Source organism: Monodelphis domestica, chromosome 7, assembly GCF_027887165.1.
Source record: "Monodelphis domestica isolate mMonDom1 chromosome 7, mMonDom1.pri, whole genome shotgun sequence".
NCBI lineage: Eukaryota > Metazoa > Chordata > Mammalia > Didelphimorphia > Didelphidae > Monodelphis > Monodelphis domestica.
In genome coordinates this window covers 22,286,738-22,298,399 of record NC_077233.1, presented here as the reverse complement: position 1 = coordinate 22,298,399, position 11,662 = coordinate 22,286,738, and the positions used below count along the sequence as shown (strand labels likewise).

Here is an 11,662-nt window from a genome sequence, read left to right as displayed (position 1 = left end):
GAACTGATCCTAGTTTTGTAAGGGCTATGACAGAAGAATACAAATCTTGTTCATTATGTTTTCTGAGGACTAGTCTAGTAATGTACAGAGAACTTTATTACCCATAATTTGGTCACTTGGTGATAGATCTTTTGATTGTGGCAACTTATGAAAAACCCCAATAATGGCAGAAATAACAAAAACAAAGTAATAATAACTAGAAGTTACAAATGAAAGCTGTGTGCTGTCTATGTTAGATCTGGATCCCCACCCAGGTTGTCTAAATATACAGGGAATCTTCTCAAGGGGAGGCATTCATAGATCTCTCTTGAATCTTGATTTATTAAATGGCACCACTGTTTAAAAGGTTCATTGATAAGCTAGAGGGTATCCAGAGGAGGGCAACTAGGATAATGAAGACCTTTAAAATATAATAATGAATCGAAAGAAGTAGACAAGTCTGACTTTGAGAAAAGAAGATTCAGAGCAACATGATACATGTCTTCAAGTATTTGAAGGGCAGTTTAGTAGAGGAGGTCATATAATTTTTCTATTTGGCCTCTTAGGACCAAGCCAGGAACAATAGATGGAAATAACAAAGGGTCCCATTTAGATTTGATTTTCGGACAGTCTTCCTAATAATTAGAGCTGTCCAAAATGGCTATCTTGGGAGAGTGAGCTTGTCCTACCTGCGAGTCTTCAAGCACGAGTTGGATAATTATCTTGGAGACATAGTATAATGGGAGTTTTTTGTACATGTATTGAACTGGATGGTCACAGAGATCTCTTCTGACTTCTAAATTCTGTGATTCGATGACCCCAATTCTGGGAGCAATACTCCCATACTCCCTACTGGACAAGAACTGAAAAGCACTTTGACAGAAATTAGGTTAATCCTAGTACCACAGTACCACAATAATACCACAATACCACAACTTGACTATAAATTATTCTGGGAGCTCAATTCCCTACTGGACAAGAATTGGAAAACAGTTTGACAGAAATTAGGTTAATACTGATACCACAATAATACCACAATACCACCACTTGACTATAAAAGGTCATATCATTTAAAAAAAGAGAAAGAATAGAAATACATTTCACAACTATGACTAGGGAAGATTTTTAGCTAAAAGGGAATTATAAAAGATAACACAGAATTTGATAATATAAAATTGAAAGGCATTTGAACAGAAACTCTTGAGCAAAAAAAATCCTTACCACAAATATCTCTAATTATGGTCCAACATATATGATATGACTATTTGACATGAATATCTAGGGCAAAGAACAGTTAACCAGTAGAGAAATGGTCAAAGAATATGAATGCAAAGTTTTTGAAAGAAGAATTGCAAACTTTTAGTGATCACATAAAATCACTCTTTAAATCAACAATAATAATAAAAATACAAATTATAATTTTGCACAATTTACAATTATAAGTTTCACCTCATAGAAATAAAAAATGGTAACAGCTAATGTTGGTGGGGCAATAGGAAGTCAGACATACTAATATATTATTGTTATATCTGAAAATTGTTCCAAATATGATAGATATCAATTTGTAACTATGTGATAAAATTAACTAACCTTTTCATTACCATTTGACCCAGAGGGAATATACACCAAGGGGGACAAGGACAAAAAGAAAGGTAAAATATATACCAAGATGTTAATAGAATCACTTTTTGTGGTAGCAAAGAATTGGAAACAGTGGATGGCCATTGGTTGGTGAACAAAATATTGTATATGTTCATGCTGCAATGGATTCTATTGTACAGCAAGGAATGTTGATTGTGAGAAATTCAGAGAAAAATGGTAAGAGTTGTATGAACTGATGCAGAGCAAAGTAAGAAGAACATAAAGAACAGCATTAATAGTAACTACAACAACCTAAGTGAAAATACTACTGAAAGGATGTTGAACTCTGAGCTAAGTAATCAAATAATTAATAATATACCTCCCTCCTCTCAGCAGAGAGGTCAGTGACTATAGGGGCAGAACATTTCATGAATTCGTTGTTAGATTTTATTACCATATTAGATATTTTCTCTTAACCCCCCAAATCTCCAGAAGGTTCAATTCTGGAAAAAGAAGGGAAATATGTCTTTTAATAATGAAGTGCTATACAGACAAAAGTAATCAATAAAGCTTATTTTTAAAAGATAACGCATAAATGACTTTTGACTTTCCTGCCTGCATCACACTGGATTTTAGAAATGATGCAAATTCCTGACAAGTCTCCCTGGTGCTGAAGTTTGCCAAAGCCCTGGAATCAGAGTGCCCACAAAGGACATGCTGGGGAGGATGATAAACAGAAAAGCCAAACATGGAAATCATAAACAAAACTCAATGCCATTCAGCCCATGAGGCTCTTGTTAGCATTTCTATCACCATACTCAGCAATTTTCCCTTGATACCCTTCGAGCCTTGGGAGAAAAGGACTTAGGGCTTCTTTGCAAAGCAAGAAAATTAGCAATTGTTCTATTGTGGAAAAGAGCCGGTTCCTTGAGAAGTTGCCATAACAACACAACGAGCTCTTCGATGCAACATCATTTCCATCACATTGAGTAGAGATCTTGACACAGTGTTTAAATACAAGAAAATATTTTCTAAGGTTTGAAGAAGAAATGTAAATAGAACCATGCATAGACGGCATCCTCTCATGAATGTGGGCTTGCCAGCAGGATGTTTTCCAATTTGCTACCCTTAGTTCTCCAGTAAACAGAGGTACTTTTCCTATCAAGAGCAGTTTAAATGTTTCTGAAAAGCTATGAAAGACTGCAGCTACACAAGAATTTTGATAGAATATTCCCTTCCCGATTGCTTTTTAAGTAAGCCAATGGCAATGTCATTAACAAATTACTCCCAGTCTGCAAACAGTCTTATCAAAACTTTTAAGGTGAAATTCTTTGGAAGTATATTAAAAAAAGCAGCATATTATGGGTGGAAGTTGAAATCTATGCTTGTGTTTAATATCTTTTCCTACACTACTCTGAAGAGTGAATGCAAAAAAAGAAAAGAAAAGTGAATGCAGATATCTAAGAGAGCCAACATGGTAAAGTGGATAACCATCCAATACTGGTGTCAGGACAGTTTGGATTCACCTTCTCTGCCTCTTATAAACTACTAGGTAGGTGACTATGTAAGTCATTTAACATTTCAATGTTCTAGGCAATTCTCTAAGACAATAATTAGAGAATAGGAGGTAAGTGCTTCAGGGCAGGGCATTTCTTCACCTGTAGCTCCTCTTACTGATGAAATCACAAGTTTGGACCTCCCTCTCCATCCCCCATGTAGATATCCTTAACAATTCTGTTTGTGCATGTTGTACACACACACACACACACATATACACATATGTGGAAAATATGTTTGCATATGTATGTTGAAATATATACACATATTACCTGGATTGATTATTTCATTAGCATAGGGAACTCCCCTATAAACAATCCATTAGTTAATAAGCCACTTAATAGTTAACAAACATTTATTAATTGCCTACAAGTCAAATCAATAAACATTTATGGCTACTCTTTCCAGGTACAATGCTAAATCCTGGGATACTAATAAAAATAATGAAGCAATCTCCACTCTGAAGAAACTCTTATTCTAATGAGAGGGGTTTAACAGGTAATTAATGATAATACATATGGATAGGAAATTATTACATTCAAACAAGGTAGTTTGGGTGGGAGGGCAGCAACAGTTGGGATGGGGGGCTCAGTAAAACCTTCATATAGAAGATGGTGCATCCTTAAAGAATAGAAGGGATTCTAGGAGGCAGATGTGAGGAGGGAGTCTATACAAGCACAAGGATGGCCAGTACAATGGTAAAGGAGAGGAGACGGAGCATGGATGCATGAAAGAGAGAATCTAGTTTAGCTTGATTAAAAGGCTTGGAGGGAGAAGTTGGAAAGATGGGTTTTCTGGTTTGTGAAGGACTTTAAAAGCTAAACAAAGGCATTCATTTTTATCTTAGAGGTAGTAAAGAGCTACTACTGCAGTTGGTTATGTAGAGGAGTCACATCGCCAAATTGATGCTTGAAGAAAATCATTTTGGTGGTATTGAGATGTTAAATGACTTTTCCATGGCCACATAATCATGCTTCAGAGATGCCACTTGAGCCCAGATTTTCCTGACTACTTCCTACTGACTCTAAGTGCCTTTAGAATTTCAAAATAATTAATTATGAAAGCTCTAAAATCAGTCTCATGAAGCAGTTATTTTCCAGAGTCCCCTGGATTATTGATTTTTATATTGATAAAGAGAAGTGAGTTTTTGGAGAAATTTCCATAGATGGTGGTCCTTGCATTGTAGCCACAGTTAAACACTTGCAGATTATAAATCGGTGATTTTCAGTTGATCTCTTTCCTTTCTAAATGCCCAAATAGATGCTGATAATGTTTGATTGATTAATTGATTTATTTTATTTACTTTATTGATTGATTAATTAATTTAAATGCCTATAGTGTGCCAGGCACTGTGCAAGGTGCTACTGTACCAAGGCAAAAATGACAGTACTCGCCCTCAAACAGCCTGTATTCTCCTAGCAGGTAGTAAAATAGATAAAAAGGAAGAAGAGGAAGAAGAGAGCAGTAACAATTGGGAAGATGAGTGAAGGCTTTATGATTTCAACAACAATAATAGCTAACATTTATATAATGTTTATTCTGTGCCAGGCATTGTGCTAAGCACTTTATAATTCTTATCACATTCTATGCTTACAACAACCCTGGAAAGTAGTTGCTATTATTTTTCCCATTTTACAGATGAGAAAATTGAGGCAAAAAGATTAAGGTACTTACCCAGGGTCACATGGCTAATAATTGTCTAAGGCTGGGTTTGCACCTAGATTTCCTCACACCAGGTCCAGCATTCTATTGACTATGTTGCCTAGCTACCTCCAACTGCATGAGAGTTGTTTCCTGAATTGAACCTCTTAAGAAGGTTCTAACCTAGATGTCCCTCGTGTTGAGAATATGTCTCATGGAGAACAAAGACAGAAAGGATGTACTTTTTTGGTGAAGTGTCTAATAACTAGGGGATGGCTAAACAAGTTGAGATGTGTGCATGTAATAGAATATTATTGCTCCAAAAGAAATTAAGAATCTCATGAATTTAGAGAAATGTGGGAAGATGTATGGAATTGATGCAGAATAAAATAAGGACTGGGAAAGCAAAATACCCTGTTCCCACAGTAATTACAATGACATAAAGGAAGAGACACTAACATCATGTAGAAGACTGTGAACTTGTAATGACCAACCTTGGCCATGGAGGAGAGATTAAGAAATGGAGTTCCTTCTTCTCCATGAAGAGGTGGGCAATTCTGTGTGTGGATTGTTGGGATCACGTTGGTTTGCTTAACTATTTTGTTGTTGTTTCAATGGAGGGTTCGCTGAGGGAAAAGTGTGATGTGTGTGTGTGTGTGTGTGTGTGTGTGTGTGTAAATGCAGAAATGATAGTAATGTAAAAATAGAAGACATCAGTAAAACCTGGGGAGTGCCCATTCTGTACATAGAGGTGGGAGTATGGCTAATATAAATGTATGGAGAAGGTGGAAAGCTGAATTTGGGGGAACAGGATCCCATCCAGTCTAGCTGGGATATGGCTGTTGTTGTTCCTCCGTCATTTGGAAGAGATCCAATAGCACACGGGTTGGTCTTGACTTGTGCGTGAATTGAAGTGAGGCAGAGTTGTACAAAGTCACCAGTCTCACTCTAATGTCTCACAGAGCTATTAAAGTCTAGTGACAAGATAAAAGTTGGCTTGACTGGTGACAGTCAGAGATTCAGTGGATCACCTTAGCATCTTTGATGTCTGACTAAGCTCTGAACACTCCATAATGCTTTCTTCAACTGCCTTCATAATCACTGGAAGAAATTGTTCTCGTCTGCCCATTCCACTGGAGGAAGTCTTAAGTGTTTGGGGTAGACACACCCCTAACTCACCAATGGAAAATAGAATGTTGTATGAAAGGAAATAATGAATAAATCCTGAAAAGTAACAGAAACCAGATTATGGAAGGTCTTAACTATCAGGGAAAGGAGATTGTATTTTATCCTATAGACATAGAGAGCAAATGAGATGCTTTTGGGCTTTTAGTTTTTTTATTTAGAAATCTAAACAAAAACATAGCATAACTTTCCAGGAAACTTCAGGATAAGTATTCATCTCATCTGTTGGATAACTGGCATGTTAAGAGTATGTGGCTATGATTACACCAGGCAACCAGTTCATCCTCTGATTGGTCAATTGATTTAAATTACTAATTGGGTTTATATTTCAAATAAATTGACTTTTCAATTCAGAAAAGGAAAATGGTAATCTAGTAGATGGTTGCAGGTAAAGGGCAAGTAAATGAATGAAATAATCAATGAAAGAAAGGATTTAATGAATACTGACTTGTGGCAGGAGCTGTCTTGCTGGGAATACAAATGACAAAAAAGAACACAAAAGTGAACCATCTTTATTCATAAGGACTTTATTTTTTCATAATTTTTTTGTTATTCTGAACTTGAAAATTGCCATCAAACATAAACATTTTCAAATGTAGATAAGAATGGAGGATGAGGATTAAAAATGGAATATGCATTTATATAGAGCCTAGGTCCTCTGACTCCAAATCCATTCTATGAGGCTATTCTGTGTGTCTAGGACAAGCAATAATTGTTTTTTAAAATTTTATTTAATTGATTAATTTACGATATTTTTCAAGGATAACAAAAATCATGTTCTTTTCCTCCCCTTCCCCAACCCCCTCCCATAGCTGATGCACACAATAATTGTTGATTGATGCTGGATATGTTGGTGTATAGTCCACAAACATTTATTAAGTACCTGTTAGTATCTGGGGATACCAATATAAAAACGATACAATCTTATATTCTTTCAGGAGAAGCAATGAGTACCCATAAAGGTATATACAAAAATATATGTGGCAGGGGGAGTTATTTAGGACACTCTAGATCAATTGATCCCTACCTTCCTCTCGAATTTCACTGATGAAATCACAGAAGGGGAAGTTCATGGAGATAGTAATGCGTTGCTGTATTAAATGAAGTGCAAAGAAAAATTGTTAACCGTTTATTAGGAAGGACCCTGAAGGTGTTGTCTGTAAGGGACAGCAGAGATGGCTAGTACAGTGGCACCTTGATACACAAGTTTAATTGGTTCCATGGCCAACCTCGTAATTCAAGTTGGCTTATATATCAAATCGAACCTCCCAACTTAAATTAATGGAAATGCAATTAATCAATTCTGCCCCCTAAAAAACACAAATTTTTGTTTTATATGCTTTTAAATACAAAAATGTATTTTATAAATAACAAATAAATACATTTATAGGTAATAAGAAAGAATAAAGAAATAAACTTGTTTATGAAACGTTATTTACATTCAAGATCAGATGAAGATGCTGGGAGAGAACATTTTCGTTTTGTGAGCTTTTGCTTAATATAACTTACTCTCTACACACGTAATGCTACATTTAAATGCAAGATTGGCCTTACATATTACTTATGATATGTAACTTTATTGCTAAATTTAATTTTTATTCTTTTACTTTACTTAATTATCATCATTTTCTTCATTGAATTTTTGTTGTTTTGCCACTCTTTCCTCGATTTCACTTAGAGGCCATTTCAAGAAAAACCTTTCCATGGAAGTTTGTTTCTTCCTCCTTTACAGAATGTTTAGATAATGTGTGAAACAAGAATCTTTACATAGCCCCAACCCACAACCTGTTGCAACTTTTTCTGGGTGTGTCTTTTCAAAAAACTGTTTAATTTTTTCCTCAAATCCTCAACATTTCCTTCATCTCGCTTGTACAGATTACCGCATCCACCTCGGACTCCTCTCCAGTAATTTCCTTCAAAACCTCCGTAAGCTCCTGCTGCTGTAATTCTTTCAATTCCTCCATCATCAAGATCCATGGTTAAAAGTTAAGAAATTTGCCCCAAAAACCTGATAATAGGACAAAAATAAAGAAGAAAGCAAAAGCAATTCAATACAGATGCTCACATGGCCAGACAAACACTGAGTAAACAAGACAACCTCATGTAATTTGTGAAACCAAATGTTTGGCCAGCTATCTAGTGGAAGATGGCAGAACCTTGTGATTCAAATATCCTCTTGTGACTTAAAGCAAAAATCCCAATTGTGACTGTTCATTTCTCAGATTGCCTGTGACTTAAGGTGCTCATGTATCAATTTCCTTAGTTTTGTTCTCAATGGAGGAAATGTTTGTGCTACAATTGCTTGTGGAGATCCTTTTAGGAAAGCTACAATAGAAGCAGGTAGAATTAGAGGGGGAAGATCAGTCAGAGAACTGGCATCAAATCAAGCCCTCTCATTTTCATTTCATTTTTTCATTGATCAGAAATCTGTTTTCTTTCTATCCTATTTCCCCTCCATGCACTGGGAAAAAGTGGAAAAATAAATCTTATAACAAAAATTCATTTAAAAAACCAAACTAATATCCCCATTGGCCATATTTCCCTCCAAATAATATGTTGTATATGTATATATAAATATATATGTGTGTGTGTGTGTGTGTGTGTGTTAATCTGCAGCCTACATCCATTTCTTCTCTCTCAGTGGGTAGGGAACATGTTTCTTCATTCATCTTCTGGAATCATCGTTGGTCAATGCTTGATCAGAGTTCTTAAGTTTTTCAAAGTTATTTTTTTTGTCTTTACAGTATTGTTGTTATCACACAAGTTGTTCTCCTGGTGCTGTTTATTTCATGATGTATCAGTGCCTCAGTCTTCCTAGATTTCTCCAAAACTGTGTCCTTCAACATTTCTTTCTCTCTCTTTCTTTTTTTTTTGGTAATAACTTTATTTACTGATCTATAGAATATTAACGTAAAATGAAAGTCATATACTCTCCTTAGATGCTTGTCATTGTCAGAGAAGATATCCAGATAAAAGAAAGATTCCTCTTTTTTAAACACTCATGGTTTTTTGATCTCCTTTATTTCAGATTTTCCCTTTCCAACTTAACATTTGGTTAGTAAGTATAATTATTTAAAACTTGATACTACCTATAGTAATCTTCTTCCATCTGATTGGTAGTCCAAGGGAGCTCCCTTTCCCCACTTTGTTCTGTTCCTCTGGTAGCTTTCTGGAATCTCTTCTTACAGCAGTTGATGTTCACAGGTCTTTTCCTCCATCTTCCCCTCCACCCCTTTCCCTCAAAATCATTTTCTCTTAAAAAGTTGATTTGAGGCAGCTTTTTGGTTGTTCGCCTTAGTCTTGCTTTGTGATGCTTGGCCCAGGTGTGAAAAATACTATTTATGGCTCTGAGAACAGTTGTCATCTGCATTTTAGCACATTTTGTGTCACTGACAATAGGACAAGTAAATCTTTCAAGAGTTGATATTGAGTTCATGTCATCACTTCTTGGCAACTTCTGTCCTCTTCATTGGCTCTGAGCTGTAGTGGTAATGACTGACAAGCATTTGCCTTCACCTTTCATGGTCTCTCATAGCACTCAACATATTTATCTCACATGGTAGCTCTTAGATATGTTTTACTGGCACCTTCTATTGTTTAAGGTGAACATCCTTTCCTCATCCTATCTTGTAATCCCATGCCCCTTCAGGTTATCCTTCTAGAGTCCTTATTGTCCTCTGCCCATGAAATTCTGTATTACTATCAAATTCTCTTTTCTCCTTAGCTTCTTCACATTCCATTCTTTTATCTTATATAATAGAAGTCTTATTCTTAAAGACTGCATTTCTATAGAATCCTCTCCAAAATTGGATGATCCTTTTTTCATAGTCCCTGAAGCACCAATCTAGGTAGAAAAAAGCTCATTTATTGACTTATAATCAGTAGTCATAGATGGAAGGGAGCTTAGAGGTCAAGTCCAAACCTTTCATTTTACAGATGAGAAAACTGAGGTCCAGAGGGGTTAAGGGACTTGCCCAAAAGCCACACAACTATAGTAGTGTCTGTGAAATAATTCAACCAGATCCTCCCGATTCCAAGTCCAGTGCTCTGTCCACTACAAGTTTGCCTCTCTCCCTTTTTGATGGTGTACCCACCATCATTTAGAATTTCTCTACCTTTGATTTATACTTTATCTTGGTAACCAGATTCCAAATGTTTCCATGCTCACTTCCTCAGCTTTTTGTTTTTCCAAGAAGTTCAATAATAGATTCAATGTCTTCCTCTCTACCTCAACCCCAGCCCTTAGACATGGAGATGACAATATATGTGCTCTTATCCCCTTAAAACACTTCACTGGCCTCTTATCAACTTCTTAGGCTCCCATAACCATATTTATCTCATCTTACTCATAAACAGATAGGATCCTACCTTGATCTGATTATTGCCTATTCTTCATCTTGTATTTGTAGTCGATGAATTGAGAAGATTCAAGAGAGATTGGTAGTGGTGGAGAAAGTGCATGGCAAAGATGAAGCATCAGTATATAAAAAGCGACACAGAAGGAAAGATTGTGTTGGGGATAGCAGGGATTCAGAGTTCTGCATCACAAACTGCATGGACTCTTCCTCCTACCTACAATTTTCTTCTACACTTCCATTAACTTAGAATTCCTAGCTTCCTTCAGCTCAACTTAGGCTCCATTTTCTATCAGAAGCCTTTTCTGAGTCCCCTAGTTCTTAGTTCCCTGCCCTTCTTAATTTCATTGCATTAATTTTTCAATCAATCATGCAAGAATATAATAAGCATCCATCAAGCACCTACTATTTACCAGGCATTGTGCTATTCACAGTGGTTTCAATCACTGAGGCTTCAAAAACAGTGAAGTATGCTCTGTCTACCAGTGCATTCTATCCAGGGAAAAAATAAACCTACACCAAATTAGAGGGTCAAGAAAGATCAGATAAGTGCCAAATGAGTGGTTAGTGGAAGAGTTTGTGAACAAGCAAAGAACACAGTTCCACAGAAAAGGAAATGGAAATTTTTGATTATATAAAATTAAAAAATTAGACAAATCTAAGGCAGATGGGTAGCTCAGTGGATTGAGAACCAGGCCTAGAGATGGAAGGTGCTAGGTTCAAATATGGCCTCAGACACTTCCCATCTGTGTGACCCTGGGCAAGTCACTTCAACCCCATTGCCTAGCCCTTACCATTCTTCTGCCTTGGAACCAATACATAGTATTGATTCCAAGATGGAAGGTAAGAGTTTAAAAAAATTAGACAAATCCCAATGTGGTTAATATTAGAGGGGAATAGTTTGATTTTTATATCAATTTTCTCTGATGAAATCATGATGCCTAAGATTCACATTGTAAGGAATGTGTCATCCCAATTAATAGATATAAACAAGCATTTTAGTTTTCAAGGGGGAAAAATTCAAGCTATCTAGAGCCCTAAGAAAAATGTTCCAGGTCACTAATAATTAGAGAAATTTAAACTGAAGTAATTCTGTGAGTTCCATCTTACATCCATTAGATAGACAATGGTGACCAAAAAAAAAAAATTAAAATGACAAATGTTGGAAGTTCTGTGGAAAAAAACTGGCATATTAACTCTCTGTTAATAGAGATGTGAATCAGTCCAGCCATTCAGGAGGGCAATTTGGAACTATGCCCCCAAAGTTACTGAATTCTAAAAATGAATAATTATAGACTTCCATCAAAAGAATGATCAACTATGATTCCTGGGGACAAATGATAAAGAATGCTACCAATTTATTG

General features: G+C 36.1%; 1 long non-coding RNA gene across 1 annotated transcript; it reads left to right on the top strand.

Moving 5' to 3' along the window:
• Positions 1-4,916: 4,916 nt before the first annotated feature.
• Positions 4,917-8,459, top strand: LOC130455506 (uncharacterized). Its single transcript, XR_008913519.1, has 2 exons — positions 4,917-5,305; positions 7,819-8,459. It is a non-coding gene; the product is annotated as an uncharacterized LOC130455506 (long non-coding RNA).
• Positions 8,460-11,662: the final 3,203 nt, after the last annotated feature.